This window comes from Mastigoproctus giganteus, chromosome 10 (assembly GCF_048544385.1).
Source record: "Mastigoproctus giganteus isolate SK-2022 chromosome 10, ASM4854438v1, whole genome shotgun sequence".
Lineage (NCBI taxonomy): Eukaryota > Metazoa > Arthropoda > Arachnida > Uropygi > Thelyphonidae > Mastigoproctus > Mastigoproctus giganteus.
The window spans coordinates 35,259,624-35,276,032 of NC_143584.1; the positions used below are offsets into that span (position 1 = coordinate 35,259,624).

Here is a 16,409-nt window from a genome sequence, read left to right on the forward strand (position 1 = left end):
GTTGTGCACTTGCTTTTGTTCCCCTCACCAATCTGGTTGCCTTTCTCTGCACCCGTTCCAGAAGATCTACATCACTTCCTAAAGTGAAGCATCCAGACCTGTATACAGTACAGTATTCAAGATGCGGCCTAATCATGGCCTTGTACCAGGGGATAATCACTTCCTTATGCTAGCAAAGTTTATGTATATTACGATGGGCATCAATCCCATAGAGATCCAATATACCCTACATTTCAAGGGTACAGCTTTAAAGTGGGTTTTGCAAGCCAGTCGCTAGATAGTCCACTAGACTGAACTTGTTAGTAACTCCCCAAGATCAGCTTCTGCTCTGCCAGCTAGGGACTAGACAGTCCAAGTAGTGTGTATGTGGAAGGTGTAGTTATGGATGCCACATTATGTCAAGGAACTGGGTATATTTGTGCTATCTATGCTATACAGATTCAAAAATTTCATTAGCTCATATAACACGTTTCTCCCACCTCTAATTTTACTTTATTTACTACATACATTGTGAATAGTCAAAATAAAGAACAAACTTATGTGCAGTGGAACTAAACCTCTCAAAAACATCCTCACTCACATCTCAAATATTTGTGGTCTCAGTTCCAACCTCAGTGATGTCCATTTCCACTTACAATCTGCTGAGCCCCACTTACAATTTCTAATACAATCCCAGTTATTGGTTGCCTCAACTACTGCTCATCTTACTTACCCATAATTATTCAGTCTATAATTCCTTTCACTTCAAATGTGATACTTGCAGATATGTCTTCTCTGATATTCCTTTCAGTGATTTAATAATTTTGAATCTCCTCTGGCTTAAAATATCTCTGTCCCACATTGTCAAACTCATTTGTTGCCTGCTGTATTGTTCTGCCGACTCTATTAATCAATCACAACTCTTTGAAGCTCTACTCTCTCCAAGTCTAAGTTTTCTAACAAAAGTAGTTTACCCTGGGGGTTTTTTAATGATGTTCTAAGCAAGATAAAATGGCAATACTAAATTGCCATTTTAACCCTCTTAGAACATCATTAAATGATGTTCTAAGCATGATAAAATGAAAGCTGAAAGTGTATATGGTACTTTCATGTAGAAGGTCAGAAAGAAAGCTGAAAGTGTATATGGTACTTTCATGTAGAAGGTCACAAAACTAAAACTTACAGGCATAGGACATTCCTCTTACTGAAGTTATATGGGAGACTTTGATTATTTAACTTAGCTATCCCTTGCTACCTGTCTGGTATTGCACTGCAAATTGGTTTATATGTAAACAGTGCCTCAATAAGGAACTGAACTGAACTTACTTTAAGAAATGAACAATCTCAAAAGTTTACTTTGCGAGAACTTTAAAAGTACACCTGAAGGTATAATAAAGGAGATCCTCAGTGAGCCAAAAATGGAAGTTTGAATCCTCCTCGGAAAGGGAAGAAAAAAGATAATAACTCTTGAGCAGTTCCATGAATTATTTTTGTCTGATGAAGATAAACAAATATACAGTTTGTGTAAACATATATATATATATGTAATGAATTGTAAATATATTGTAATTCATTAATTGGAATCATTTAATTCTAAACTTGAATTACTTTAATTCCAGAATTTCACATTCGGCATATACCGTATTTCCCCATGTATAAGACGCACCTTTTTTCAAAAACTTTGGGGTCTAAAAACTGGGTGCATCTTATACAGTGGTTGTAGATTTTTTTACTTGCATTTCCCGCTTTTTCGCACTTGTTGTCTTTGCGCTCATTGTTTCGCACTTGTTACCAGTATATTAGGTTACATTTTGCCACGTTCTGCCCAGAAATGGCTCAGAAAAGATTTTCATACAGTGCTGAATTCAAGTTAAAAGTGATCCGGTTTGCAAAAGTGAATGGAAATCGTGCTGCTGAACGTAAGTTTGGTCCTTCTCCAACTGAGAAAACAATCCGAGACTGGCTACGGGAAGAAGAAACCCTACTGAAAACGCCACGGCAGAAGAAGGCCATGAGAGGCAAGTCAGCAAAATGGCCTGATTTAGAGAGGGAATTGAAGATATGGATTGAAGAGCAAAGGGCAATTGGAATTCCTGTGTCCGCAAAGATGGTTCAAGCATGAGGCAAGAAGAATTGCTGATGAAAAAGAAGTTACTGATTTCAAAGGAGGACACAATTGGTGCTTTAGGTTCATGAAATAGAATGGACTAAGCATGCGTACAGGCACCGGACTTGCCCAAAAGACGCCTGAAAGCTATGAGCAGAAGGTCCTTGAATTTCATCGTTTTGTCATTCAATGTCGGAAGACACATCAGTTTGAGTTGGGACAGATTGCAAATATGGACGAAGTTCCCTTTCAATTTGATGTTCCAAGTAACAGAACTGTTGATAAGCAGGGGGTGAAAACTGTAACTGTGAAGACAAGTGGACATGAAAAGAGCCATTATACAGTTGTTCTAGCTTGTTGTGCCGACGGAACTAAGCTGCCTCCTATGCTGATTTTCAAACGCAAAACAATGCCAAAAGAAGACATTCCTCGAGGAGTGATTGTCCACATTCATGACAAGGGTTGGATGGATCAGGATGGGATGAAGATCTGGTTTGAGAAAGTTGGGAGCAGGAGACCAGGTGGGCTCTTATGAAAACCTGGCCTATTGGTGCTTGATCAGTTCAGGGCACACATAACAAAAAATACAAAGAAGATTGCTGCAGAGCAAAAAACAAAACTTGCCATCACACTTGGCGGCTTGACATCCCAGCTCCAACCACTTGATGTCAGCATTAACAAACCCTTCAAAGCTGCCATGAGAGACGAATGGAACCAATGGATGAAGTCTTCTGGGGACAATTTGACACCAGCAGGAAGAGTGAAGAAACCAGCTATAGGAGAAGTTTGTACCTGGGTGAAAAGATCCTGGAATAATATCAAGATTGAGATTGTTGTCAAGTCATTTAAGAAGTGTGGCATTTCAAATGCCATAGATGGAACTGAGGACGAGTTAATATATGAAGACAGTGATTCGTCATCAGACACAGATGAGGATAAGCTAATGGATGGGAGTTTTGACAGTGATGAGGAGTTGTATGAATTTTATGATGAATAAAACTTGAGCTCAATAACTTTATGTAATACATTTTTTTTTTTTTCAAATTTCGGGCCCCAAAATTAAGGTGCATCTTATACATGGGGAAATACGGTAAGTAGATTTTAAAATTTTAGACAACTGTTTGGTGTTTCAAAGGTCAACTTATACACCGTGGTATATGGTGTGGGTAATTAGTTTTCTGTATTAAACCGATAAAATTATAGGGATAGTTTTGCTGAAACAAATAGAAACATGTCTGGAAATGCTTCCTTTCCATGTTGCAGCCATTTTCTTCCTTTCCACGTTGCAGCCATTTTTAATCTATTTCAAAAATGGCAGCTGAAAACCCTTAACATTTGTACTCTAAGACACAAAGAAATGTGGATGCAAGTTTTTAAATATTTTTGTAGCATGTTCAGCAATCTCAGAAACTTCTCGAATTCATGGCCTACAACTTTCCAATACATCCTGCATAAACATTGATGCTAGCACATGTTCCAAATACCAGGTATATTTCAAATTACAAGGTGCCTCCATAGCCAGGTGGGAAGGAGCAGCAGTGCGTAGCACATGCTTCTTAATTAGACCGGGGTTCGAGCCCATCACCACCAAATACAGAGGATGCAGAAAGGTCAGGGAATGCCACCGCATATTCCCAGAGCAATATGGCCTTAGTTGCTAATGCTCCTAAAAAGCAAACAACAACAAATTACAGGCTGCTTGAATACATGAGATGGAGTTTTCTTTGTGTGTTTTATACACCAGTCTAGAGGTGTTTCAGTAAAAGGAAATTCAATGGATGAGATTCAGAGTGAGGTGTACCACTTGCTGTGGAATAAGACAACTATTTCCAGTCCAATTCCCCTGCTTTCGTGATGACATGGTTATGTGACACCACACTGAAATGGCTAGGGGCACCACTGTGCTGAAACCACATGTTCTTGTGGGTGCTCAGAGTAACCTTTTCCAGTAAGTCAGACAGTGCTTTATCTAAAAAATCACAACATGCATCTCCCATCAAATGGAAGGATGGATGGCCCAATGAAGCAAGTGTTTAGTGTCCAACAGCAGACATTGCAGGAAAATTCCGCAAGTTGATCTTTTTTTGGCCATGCGTGATGTGGAAACAAATGTCACACACTGTTGCCAAAAAAAAGAAAACAACAAGAAAAAATTGCTAGATCAGTCACTTTTGACAAAACCATGAAAACTTGAGAAAAGAGACTTTTCAAAGGACCTCTGTCTTACCTTGGTAAGCGGCAGTATCCTTTTCAATAAGTTAAGCAATCCAGTTTTCAAACAATTTTTGAAAAAAGTATATTATAAATCAAAACATTCCAGACAAATCTGCCTTGCTGAAGAATTATCTTAATGATATTTATGATTTTATTATTTGCAAAATTCTTCCAAGGTACTGGAGAAAACTGCATCTGGATGTATCCACCAATGGAACAATAGATGTTTGTGGATATTATATTGCTTGTTTCTTTAGTATGTGGGAAATCAGATTGACAGTATTAGTAGTGGAAAACGATGCAAGAAAGCAAGCTTATAAAGCATCAGCCAAAAAAAGTTTCCATTTCACCTATCCACCCCATCCAGTAGTTCTTTCAGTTCTTCCTTGAATTTATTCAAACTATACACTTCCACAACAATGGACATAAGCTTGTTCCAGCAATCAATCACCTGCTGGCTGAAGGAAAACTTCTGCATATCAATTCTGCAACCATCCGTCCTCAATTTGAATTTATGCTCTCCTCATATACATAGTCTGAGCAAGAGGAAGAATCCCATCAACACTGAGTTTAATCAATCCATTTAAAGCTTTAAACACCTCAATCAGATCACCTCGCAGGTGCCTAGTCTTGATATGCTGCAATTTGCAGAACTGAAGTCTTTCTTGGTAAGAGCAACCCTTTGTTCCCCTCAGCAATCTCATTTCTCTTCTCTGTACCTGTTTCAGCAGCTGTACATCCTTTCCACAAAGTGAGGCCTCCACACCTGTATGCAGTACTCAAGATGTAGCATGACCATTGCCTTATACAATGGGATAATCAACACTTTATCCCTTCTAGCAAAATTCCTGTATATCATTGACAAAATCTCACGAGCCATCCTGGCACCTGTCTGCACTGCTCAGAGAACTTCATATCTGACTGCACAGTTACCTCCAGGTCTTTTTCATTTTCCACTACCCTGAGTATAGTACCACACAGTTGATAAATTACTGTTATCCAGACATTACAGTAGTACCCTGCCTTTGTTAATGTTAAACTTCAACCTCCATTTCTCAGCCCATTGACCCAGTTTTCTTAGATATTGTTGCAGTAGCTCACTCTGATTACTGTTATTAACCACCCTGCCAATCTTTGTATCATCTGCAGACTTAGACATTAAGCTTGATATAACCTCATCAATATCATTAATAAATACAGAAAATAACAATGGGTCCACCACCACTAGGATTCCACTAATAACATTAGTCCACAAAGAGCAGTGTCCAATTAAAAATTTAACTTTGTCTTCTCCCACTCAACCATCCTTTTATCCATAGCAGTAACTTTTCCTTTATGCCATACTTCTCCAATTTGTACAGCAGTCTTTTATATGCAACAGTATCAAAAGATTTCCTGAAATCCAAGTATATAATATCAGAATTATTTTTTGCATCCAGTTCCGTTGTGACTGGATCACAGTAGCTAATAAAATTGGTACAAGATTTCTCCTTAAAAAACCCATGCTGTAACTGAAGTATAACTGCACTCCTTCTAGATTGTCCTGCATTACTTCTTTAACCAATGATTCTATTATTTTTATGGAATGGAAGTTAAGCCAACGGGTCTATAGTTAGTCATGTCGCCCTTTGATCCTCCTTTGTGAACTGGGGATACATTTGCCCATGTGCAAATCCCTGAATCCAAAGGATGGTCTCATAATTATGGCTAAGGGTTTGGTTACCACCTTTGCTGCTTCCCTTAATATAACTGGATAGATCCCATCCACCAAAGTGCTTTTTTATGTTTAACTTCAACAATTTCTCTTCCACTTTCATCTCAGTTAACACAAAATCATTTAGCTCCCTGTTAGAATTTGATAAACTTTTGGCATTGCCCTCCCTAAAGAATTCCTCATGTGGGAATGTAGATGAAAAATACCCAATCAGCCTGTCAGCAACCAGAGCAGGATCTTCAGCAGTTAAAAACATCGAAATCGAGTAGACCAATGTGATTCTACTATTAATATAAGTAAGGAAGTCTTTGCTGCTTTTCTTGGCTTTTTTTTTTTTTTTTTTGAAGACTTCTTGTAATCTGCCTTGGCTTGCCTAACCTGACCTCATATTGAAACCATGTTAAGAACTTTTCAAAGTTCATATATATATATATATATATATATGGTGTCCGGGCTGGAGGTATCCAAAAATACATACATATCTCAGCATCTATAAGGTGTATTAAAATAATTTTTTTTGTTATTATACAGAGTAACTCACCAAGTTTTTAAGAAGGTTAGTAAAGTTCAATGTGGGTACCTTTTGTAGCTCGACAGATGTCAAAACGATACTCAAGCTCTTACCAAATGTTTTCCAGCATGTGAGGCGTTATTCGAGCAACTGCTTCAACGTTATGCTGTTTCAAATCGTCCAAATCCCGAACTTTTCTCTGGTATACACTGTCTTTAATCAAGTCCCATGCAAAAAAGTCCAATGAAGTCAATACCAAATGCTGCAATTGTGTCTGTTAACTTTCCCGCAAATGTGAAAGATTGATTCGTCACTGAATAACAACAGATCAAGATACAAGTGACCCCCACTTAATGCTGATAATTCGTTCCGGAAAAACAGAGCGCTAAGTGAATCCGCACTAAGGGAGCGCTGCATTCCCATAAGGTAACATATGTATTTGTGAGTTGCGGTCGGTGTCATAGGATATTTCCTAATCAATAATAAACGGTAGTGAAAAGATGTACAAATGTCAGTCAAAATATTTAATATTCAAATATTTGTACATATAAAATATTCTGTTATATAAAATATTCTGAGTATATAATTATGTGGTAACTATTTACGTATCAAAATTAAACTAAAATTCCAATTAAAATCATGAAAAATGTGTCGATTTCTGGTTGAACTTTGGCCCTCTTCCAAATAAACTAAAAGGGGTATTAATTTTAAATCCCCAGCAGTTTAATTACCATCTAACAATAAAGTCAACCGATCCTTCGCCGCTTTGAAACCTGGCATGCATTTTTTTCTTTTTTCAATATGAAACTTCTTTTAGGCATTCGTTTCCACAAAAGTCCTGCTTCATCTATGTTAAAAACTTGTTGAGAAGTATAACACATAATACCATTCTTCAATAATTTTAACAAGTTCTTTTTTGAAAATTTCGGCTCCTTGATCTGCACTTGCGGCTTCTCCCTGGATTTTAAATCTATTCAACCAGCCCTTACCAGTTTTAAATGTTTCCACATTTTTTTTTTTTTTTTAGGCGAGTTTTCTTCAGATAATCATATTGGCTAATCTCTCTCTCTCTCTCTCTCTCTCTCTCTCTCTTATAATATTTAACTTAACTGAATTTTCAATATTATTATCTTCAATAAAATTAGTTAAAGTCTTTCCATTTCAATCCTGATAGCCGGCCTAGCCCTAGTTGCTTGCAGTGGAACTGCTATCTTTCCTGCTGTTAAAATTAATTCTTTATTTTTTTTATAACTGTTCTTACAGTTAAACTTGCAAGTCCTAAATTATGGCATACATCTGCTTGTCATTGACCGGAATCGATTCGCTTCAAAACGTCTAATTTAATTTTCAAATTCTTACATTTACGGTCTTTGTACTGCGCAGACGTTGTTGCTTTTTCATTCCTATCGGCCATTATTAACTCTTCGAAAATGTATCTGCGTTGGTTGCATTAATTACGATACAATGTTCGAGTAAACTGTCCAATACTGTACTGAGTGATGACTAGACTTCGGATAAATGCATATAATGCAAATATTACAAGCAATATACTTCAACATTTTTTAAAATGTTGATCTCGGAACTACGTAACACGACACTGTACTGCAATTAAATTAGCACGCGAGAAAATTTCACTGAGCGTGGGAAACGTTTTAATGCTGTTTTGCTATTCATTTTCAAGCTATCGACTCCATCAAATGAAACGATTTCGTTAAATATGCCAAAAATGCAATCTGTAAAAGAGCGTTATAGTGATCTGTGACAGCGTTATAGTCAGATACGGGTTATAATATAAGAACAGCGTAAAGCGAACCGCATTATAGCGGGGGCCTGCTGTAATTGGATTGTCATTGATTCAGTTGATCATCTCAGCAGCGAAACCAGCTCTTAAGCGGTGATCATCTGGCTTAAAGTGTTGAAGAAGTTGAAGTTTGTATGCATGCAGAGATGTCGTGAACAGTTGAACGAGGAATCTGCAGTTCATTACTAGGCAGTCTAAATGACTTATGTGGGCTCCTAGAGAATGATTCATGCACCCATTCATCGGTCACATGCTTTTTTGGATGTTTCCCTGTGAAACCAAACTCTACGTCTCTTGTAGAGTCTTATCCCACTGAAGAATGGATTTGGATGTGAGAGGATCCACATTCCATTCATGCATGCCGCCAAACATGTGTAACTGATTAAAATTCAGCAAACCGAAGCACGCACTGCACCTTCCGCTGTGGTGTCCACATCTCAACTGAGGGACTGAGGCAATAGCCGTTCTTATGCCATTTTTGCACGTGTGCGACTACTGGTGACAAGCCTGCACTAGTGACCTTGACAGTGTGACAAAACAAATCTTGGAGAGATTTCCTATCGGCTGTGATTTCGTCTGAGAAAATATGAGTGGTTCTCACATTATAAGCTGTTATTTTTGAATACCTCTAGTCCAGACACCCTCTATAATATGTCCCTGTCTATCTACAATCTGCTAAGCACCACTTATTATTATTATATATATATTTTTATTATTTTTTTTTTTTTTGACAACAAAAGCTTGACTGTCTATTCTTTCATCCACCATTCTTATTGTTTTTCCTAATTATTTGTTAAATGATTCCTTCCACTTCAAATGAAATATTTATACGTATGTCCACTCTGAGATTCCAGAACCTTCTCTTTTATTTTTTTTTTTTATCTCCTTTGGCTCAATAGCTCTTTGTCTTATTTAGTGTCAAATCCAGTTGTTGCTTTTGTCACCCTTCCCAACTTGAACTTATTTGACTTTTTTTGATATTCAATTTAAAAAAAAATTCTTTTATACTCTTTTACAACCCATAGGTGGCTCTAACTCTCTTTTAGTAGTCAATATACTAAAGACACCGTTATCAATTGGCAGCAGGTTTTTTTTTTTTTTTTTTTTTTTTTGATGTGGATTCACACATGAATTATTCAGGGAGGGGAATGCCAGAGGTGAATTAAACTCTGGCAGTGAGCTAAATGATTTTGTAATAACTGAGAGCAAAGTGGAGGGAAAATTGTTGAAGATAAACATAAGAAAGGCACCTGGAGTGGATGAGATCTATCCAGTTATATTAAAGGAGGCTGCAAAGGAAGTAAGCAAACCCTTAGCCATAATTATGAGAGTTTCCTTGGACTCAGTGGAGGTACCCATAGACTGGAGATATGCAAATGTGACCTCAATTCACAAAGGAGGGTCAAAGGGCGACACAAGTAATTACACCGTTTAGTTTAACTTCTGTTCTAAGGAGATTAATGGAGGCACTGCAGGATCATCTAGACAATACTTCAGTTATAGCTCATACACAGCATGAGTTTGTTAAGGGGAAGTCTTGTCTGACCAATTTGATTGGATACTATGATGTGGTCACAAAGGAACTGGATGCAAAGAATAATTTTGATATCATATACAGGATTGTTAAAATTAAAGTATCCCTATGTGGAGGGCTCTGGAGAGAGTTCTAAGGCGTGTACTGAAGAGAAATTTGGACAACAGGTACAATAAAGAATGTGCTTGCCATTTATTGGAAAAAAAAATAGTTACAAAATTTGTCATTGTATGGCACTGTGACAATACAAATCACTTGAACAGCACTACAATTGTTCAATGTGTGCTCCATTTTGTTCAACAACAGTTTCCAATTGAAGGACAGCATTTTCTACAACAGAACATAACATGTCAACTGGAATAGCCAGCACATGATGTCTAATGCTGTCCTTCAGATCTGCCAGAGTTTGACATCCTTCCCGATACACCTGGTTCTTCAAAAAAACCCACAACCAGAAGTCGCATGGGGTGAGGTCCAGTGATCAGGGTGGCCAAGATGTCTGGAAACAACGGCTGATGACCTGTTCGTCTGTAGCATGAATACAGTATCCTGAAGGCACCCACGTTGTTGCAGCTCTGGTATTGTGAAACTTGCCAACATTTCATAATATCGCTGTACAGTGACAGAACAGGTGCGGGGTCCAGTCGGTGTTATCTGTTCAAAAAAATATGGCCGAATTATGAATGTGCCTGTGAATCCACACCACACTGTCACTTTTGGAGAATGCAATGGGACCTCCTGGGTAACTCAAGGGTTTTCTGTTGCCCAAATGCAACAGTTGTGCGTACTCATTTGTCCATTTAAACAGAAGTGGGCTTCATCACTCCAAAGGATGTTCCATGGCCAAGTGATATTCACTGTCATTTGCACCAGAAACTGAAGTGTGTATGTGAAATGAATATCTGCATCACCATGCTTTAGCTGCTGTAGCATGTGCCTCTTGTAAGGATAGTACCGCAACACCTGACACATTACTAGCCTTACAGTGGAATATGGCATGTCCACTTCACGAGAAACAGCTAGCACACTTGCGCTACCACATGGAGATTGACTTGATAAATCCACAACGGCCATAGCCGCATCTTCAACACGGGAGGAGTTCACTTATTTTTGACCTCTAACTGAACAACAAGATGTCCTGTCACTTCAAATTTCGCAGTCCTTTTGCGGACAGCACAAACAGTCATAGGTCCACGTGGGCCTTATACACTTCTGACACCAGAATTCTCTGATAGCCACAGCTGCATCGTTACAGTTCTGATAGTACAGCTTCACTAATAGCACCATTTCCTGCAACGTTGCTGGCATTGCTGATGTAGTGCAGGCAAACATCTACTGTATGATTTTGAAGAGACTGCTTTGCTTTTATACAGTACAGGCGAGCTGAGTAGTGGCGCTGTGGCAATAACTTACGATTATGCAAATAATGTAAGTTATTTGCATAATCGTAACAAAGATAGTTACGTGCCACACAGTGACAAATTTTGTAACTAATTTTTTTCCCAATAAATGGCGAGTGCATTCTTTATTGTACCCGTTGTCCAAATTTCTCTTCAGTACAAGCCTTAGAACTCGCTCCAGAGCTCTCTACATAGGGAAACTAATTTTAACAACCCTGTATTTGGATCTCAGAAGGGCTTTTGATACTGTTGCACATGGACGACTGCTGCAGAAATTGGAGCAGTGTAGCATTGGAGGCAAATTGCTGCTATGGATAAAGGGATGGTTGAATGAGAGAAGTCAGAGAGTGGTAATGGATACTGCTCTTCGTGGACTAATGTTATTAGTGGAGTCCTCCACGGTTCAGTGTTGGGTCCATTGTTATTTTCTGTATTTATTAATGATATTGATGATGGTATAGCAGGTTCAATGTCCAAGTTTGCAGATGATACAAAGGTCGGTAGGGTTGTTAATGACACTAATGACAGTATGCTGCTGCAACAGGATCTAGAAAATTTGAGTAGATGGGCTGAGAGGTGGCAATTGAAGTTTAACATTGACAAATATAAAGTACTGCATATGGGAAGCAGTAAACCCAGAGTAATGTATCAACTGTGTGGTACTACATTGTTATTGTTATTTGGTTTTTAGGAGCATTAGCAACTAAGGCCATATTGCTCCGGGGATATACGGTGGTCATTCCCTGACCTTTCCGCATCCTCCGTATTTGGTGGTCATGGGCTAGAACCCCGTTCTAATCAAGAAGCATGTGCTACGCACTGCTGCTCCTGCCCACCTGGCTACGGAGGCGCCTAGGTACTACACTGACAGTGGTAGAGAATGAAAAGGATCTGGGGGTAATTGTGCAGGCAGATATGAAGTTTTCTGAGGAGTGCAGATGGTCTGCAAGAGTAGCTCATGGTGTCTTGTCAATGATACACAGGAATTTTTCTAGTAAGGATAAGGAGGTGATTATCTCCTTGTATACGACAATGGGCAGGCCACACCATGAGTATTGTATATAGGTTTGGAGGCCTCATTTTAAGAAGGATGTAGAGCTGCTGGAACGAGTACAGAGTAGGGCAACAAGATTAGTGAATGGAACAAAAGGTTGCTCTTATGAAGAAAGGCTGCAAAAATACAGTGTCTAGAGACTAGGCACCTGCAAGGTGATCTGATTCGGGTGTAAAGCCTTGAATGGTTTGAGCATGCTCAATGCTGATAGGATTCTTCCTCTTGCTCAGAATAATTGCCTGAGAGGGCATAAATTCAAATTGAGGAATGACAGTTGTAGGATAGATGTGCGGAAGTTTGCCTTTAGCCAGCAGGTGGGTTGATTGATGGAACAAACTTCCATCTGTCGTTGTTGAAGTTGATTTTTTAAATAGATTCAAGGCAGAACTAGGCAAACATTTGGAGCAAGTGGATGGGTGAAATGAAAGGTCCCCCCCCCCATGTTTTTCCCCCGATGCTATATAAGCTTGCTTTCTTGCATCATATGCCTTTAATAATGCTAATGTGTAAAAGGATGTTATCAGACCTTGAGAACACAAGACAGAAAGCATTTTGGTTTTTTCTATAATGTGGCAGAATTATCATCTGTGCAGAACATTGTAGGAGGTTTTAATTTTACCTAGAGCTCCAGTCTATCTTTCCTAATGGTTTCCTAGTTAGCCTTATGGGTAGGTATATCAGATTGCAACCAGTTGATGGTGTCTTCTCTAGTGAAGACTGCCCCATGGCTATTCTGAGCTTTGTGTTGTTGACGTTAAGCAGTATTAAATGGATAATCTGCACAATATTATTCCTCATTTTCTTGGCTGGACTACTGTTTAAATCTAATCCTAATATTCTCACTCAGATCATATCATTCAATTTATTCTTGTTGTGATTAAATTCTTTATTTCCCATCCTGTCCTAACTCTTGTCCCTTATTTAAAACCATGGTTTTCCAAAAAAATATGTTATAGCTGTTCAGGGTAAGAATGTATTACCACTTCTATCCAAAGCTCTTTTTATTTTCACCCTACACTTAAGTTCACAATGGTTGTAAACAAGTTATGAATAAAGCCAACCTCAACTTTATAGTTTTGACCAAATGGTAGTCAAGATTTCCAGTCTCTTGCCAAAACCACCAGCTGCAACTTCTCTCCATTGATATTGCCACCTTTTTTACTTCCTGAGGTTATATTGCATCCTCAGCTAAAGATAAAGATGCCTTATTATCATCTAACTCTTGCATTGTTGACCTTGGTAAATCTGCTTCTGTCATACCAAAACATATTTCACTGAATACCTCTGTTGGTTTTCCAAAGAAGCAGATTGGAAGGATTCCAACCTCAGTGCCAGGCTTTCTCCTTGGCTTGATGGCATTTTTTCCCTCTTGTCATTGAAACCTGTGCTCTAGAGTTAACTCCTGTTTCATGTTGCCCTTTCACACTCTCAAATTCCACTGCTGCCATTTTTCCTTCTGCTTAGAAATTTGCAAGCCAATTTACTGATTTCCAAAGTTTAGAGATAATTACCAATTAATACACTGTTACACTGTGATTAATATTAACAGCATCATATTGCGGAACTTCTGCCAGTCCCTTGGTCACATGCAGCACAATTGCTAATAACCAGAATGTTCAGGAAAGGGAAGAGAGATGTTGACATAAGAACAGAGGAACAGAGCCTGGCCAAATAGAGGAACTCAGTAATCCCACCCTGCCCTATAAAGATTCTCCTGTATTTATATGCATTGATTTTAATCCTTTAGTTATAAAAAAATAATGATTTATTTTTAAAAATTTATATTCTGTTACTGACGAGATGCATCCATAATGTATCCTTTATTCATAACTTGTATTCCTTTCCTGTATTTCTATTTACATCCTATATCTAAATATTCTTTTCTAAATATTCTATATCTAAAAAGAATATTTAGATATTCTATATCTAAATATTCTTTTTCATTTTATGAAAAATCCCTTTCCTGCTGATTATGTTGTAATCTTTTATATAAAAAACATGAGCTTTTAATTAATTAAACTTCCCAAAGTGATGGAGAAATCAATCAACCACCAACTCTTATAAGACTACCTTGAAACTTTCCATTTAATTATTCATTATCAATATGGATTCTGTCTACCAATCCATTGGTTAATACCTTAGCTTACATTACTTAACTCTAGCCAAATTCCACCAAAACATTTGAAGAAATGTTTGCTCTCACACCCATGCTCGCAACACTTTTAAGACTTTTTATCATGTTTTCATAAAAGCCTTAAAGCAAGCCTTTATAGTATAATTAAGTAGCTAGTTTCTCTTTGGTCACTCACTGCATTATAGCAGATGGCCCTCTTATTTCTCAACTGATGCCAGAGCTCTCCAAGTTTCTGTTTTTTCACAAAGTAATTTCTCCTGTATATTAATAATCTTCTCCTATTGACTGGAAAACCCACCCATTGTTTTTTTTTGATGATAGCACACTGCATTCCACTTTTCAGTTCAAAAGGCCAGAAATTTTCAAATAAAATAAATAAATTAAAACAAAGTACTTCTCCCATGCATATCCAAATAATCAAGTCAGTTCAAAATGACCTTTCTGATCTATGTATCAGTGAAGTAGTGATGGCAGCAAATGAGTATACATTTTTCCACATTTAATGCATATCTATTTAAAAAAAAAAAAAAAAGGTAAGTAAAAAAAGATATTTTTGCACCCTAGGCAAATGCGTGATTTTCCTAGGGTGCAAAAATATCTCACAATGGCACTGGGTATTCTAATATAGGTGAAATGCTTTATTCCTCTTTTGACAAGTTTTACATTATATATGTATCATGCCCCTCAAGCATCACTAAAGCTCTGCACATTCTGGAAAGGTAGGCAAATATTATTTTCAGACACTGAGCCACTTACTATTAGCCACCAGTATAAGAGCAGATGAGATGCTTTCAATAATACCAAACCCCATATAGTGTTAACACTAAAACTCAAATAAGGATTTTTGAAACTCTCACTATATAGTTCACATTTGTTGCCTTGCAACTTTGAAGTATCTGGAAAACAAACAAAAGCTGAAGAGTGAGGTTGTTTAATCTGGAATGATGAGGTAATGGTAACTGTTACTCAAGTGTAGTCATACTACCACAAGAATGAACTTAAGGCCATCACCAGATGCAGTCTATTTTAGGAGAAAGGGGTGGTGGGGTGATTAGGTTATTTTGATTTTTATAAATTTTAGTTTCAAACAAAAGTAATCATATAAATGTATAAAATGTATTCTGATCTAATTTCGATCTTGGTTTATTATATAAATATACTATCTGCATTTGCCCTCTTTTTCTCTATTTCATTAATTGCTCTACTTCTTAAATGACAAATCTTGATCTTGAGTTCATTCTCATGAATATAGTAACTATGTTACTCCAACCTCAATGGACACAGTATAAACAGGCTGGTGACACAGTGGAATAAATGTATTACCACTTTGGAAAGTATTTTTAAATAAAATGTAATTGTTTTCCTACTGTCCATTTTGGCACACTTTCATTTGACTTTCCCTTGTGAACAGTGTTTCAAAACTTTCTTTAATTTCATAAACAGGTATATCACAATGTATAAAAGGATCTTAATACTTTTTTATTCATTACTAACAGGTGAATATGTTTATAATTATGAGCAATGCCATAAATTCCAAAGCTATACTCAACTTGTCTGGAGAGTTTTATGAACATCTATGCTGACATAGGAATTTCACCCTGAAGTCATTCATGGAGCAGTACAGCCTGCTATGCCATCATGGCATACACATTTCTAGCCATAATTTTGGAAAACTGGCTATACCTATAGCCTTTACATGCAAGTAAGAAAATTATCATTGATATGATTCCAAGGCTGCCTTAAAGCAATATCCTACTGCACTGTTCTCAGCAAGCTATTATTTAGAAGTAAGCAATCTCTCTCTTAAATGGTTCTCACATTGACTTATGGTCTCCATATGTGTAATTTTGCTATTTTATGCTTTTTTACATTTGGATGTTTTTTTGAAAACTGAATACACCTTTGTACATTTGTGTAGTTATATTTAAAATTATTCAGTTTTAGACTGTTACTTGGTTTAG

At 37.5% G+C, this 16,409-nt stretch overlaps 1 protein-coding gene across 3 annotated transcripts in view; it reads left to right on the plus strand.

The window, feature by feature from the left end:
- Window positions 1–16,409, plus strand: part of LOC150078969 (uncharacterized) — a 213,264-nt gene that overhangs the window by 192,984 nt on the left and 3,871 nt on the right. The gene's annotated exons all lie outside the window — the stretch shown is intronic.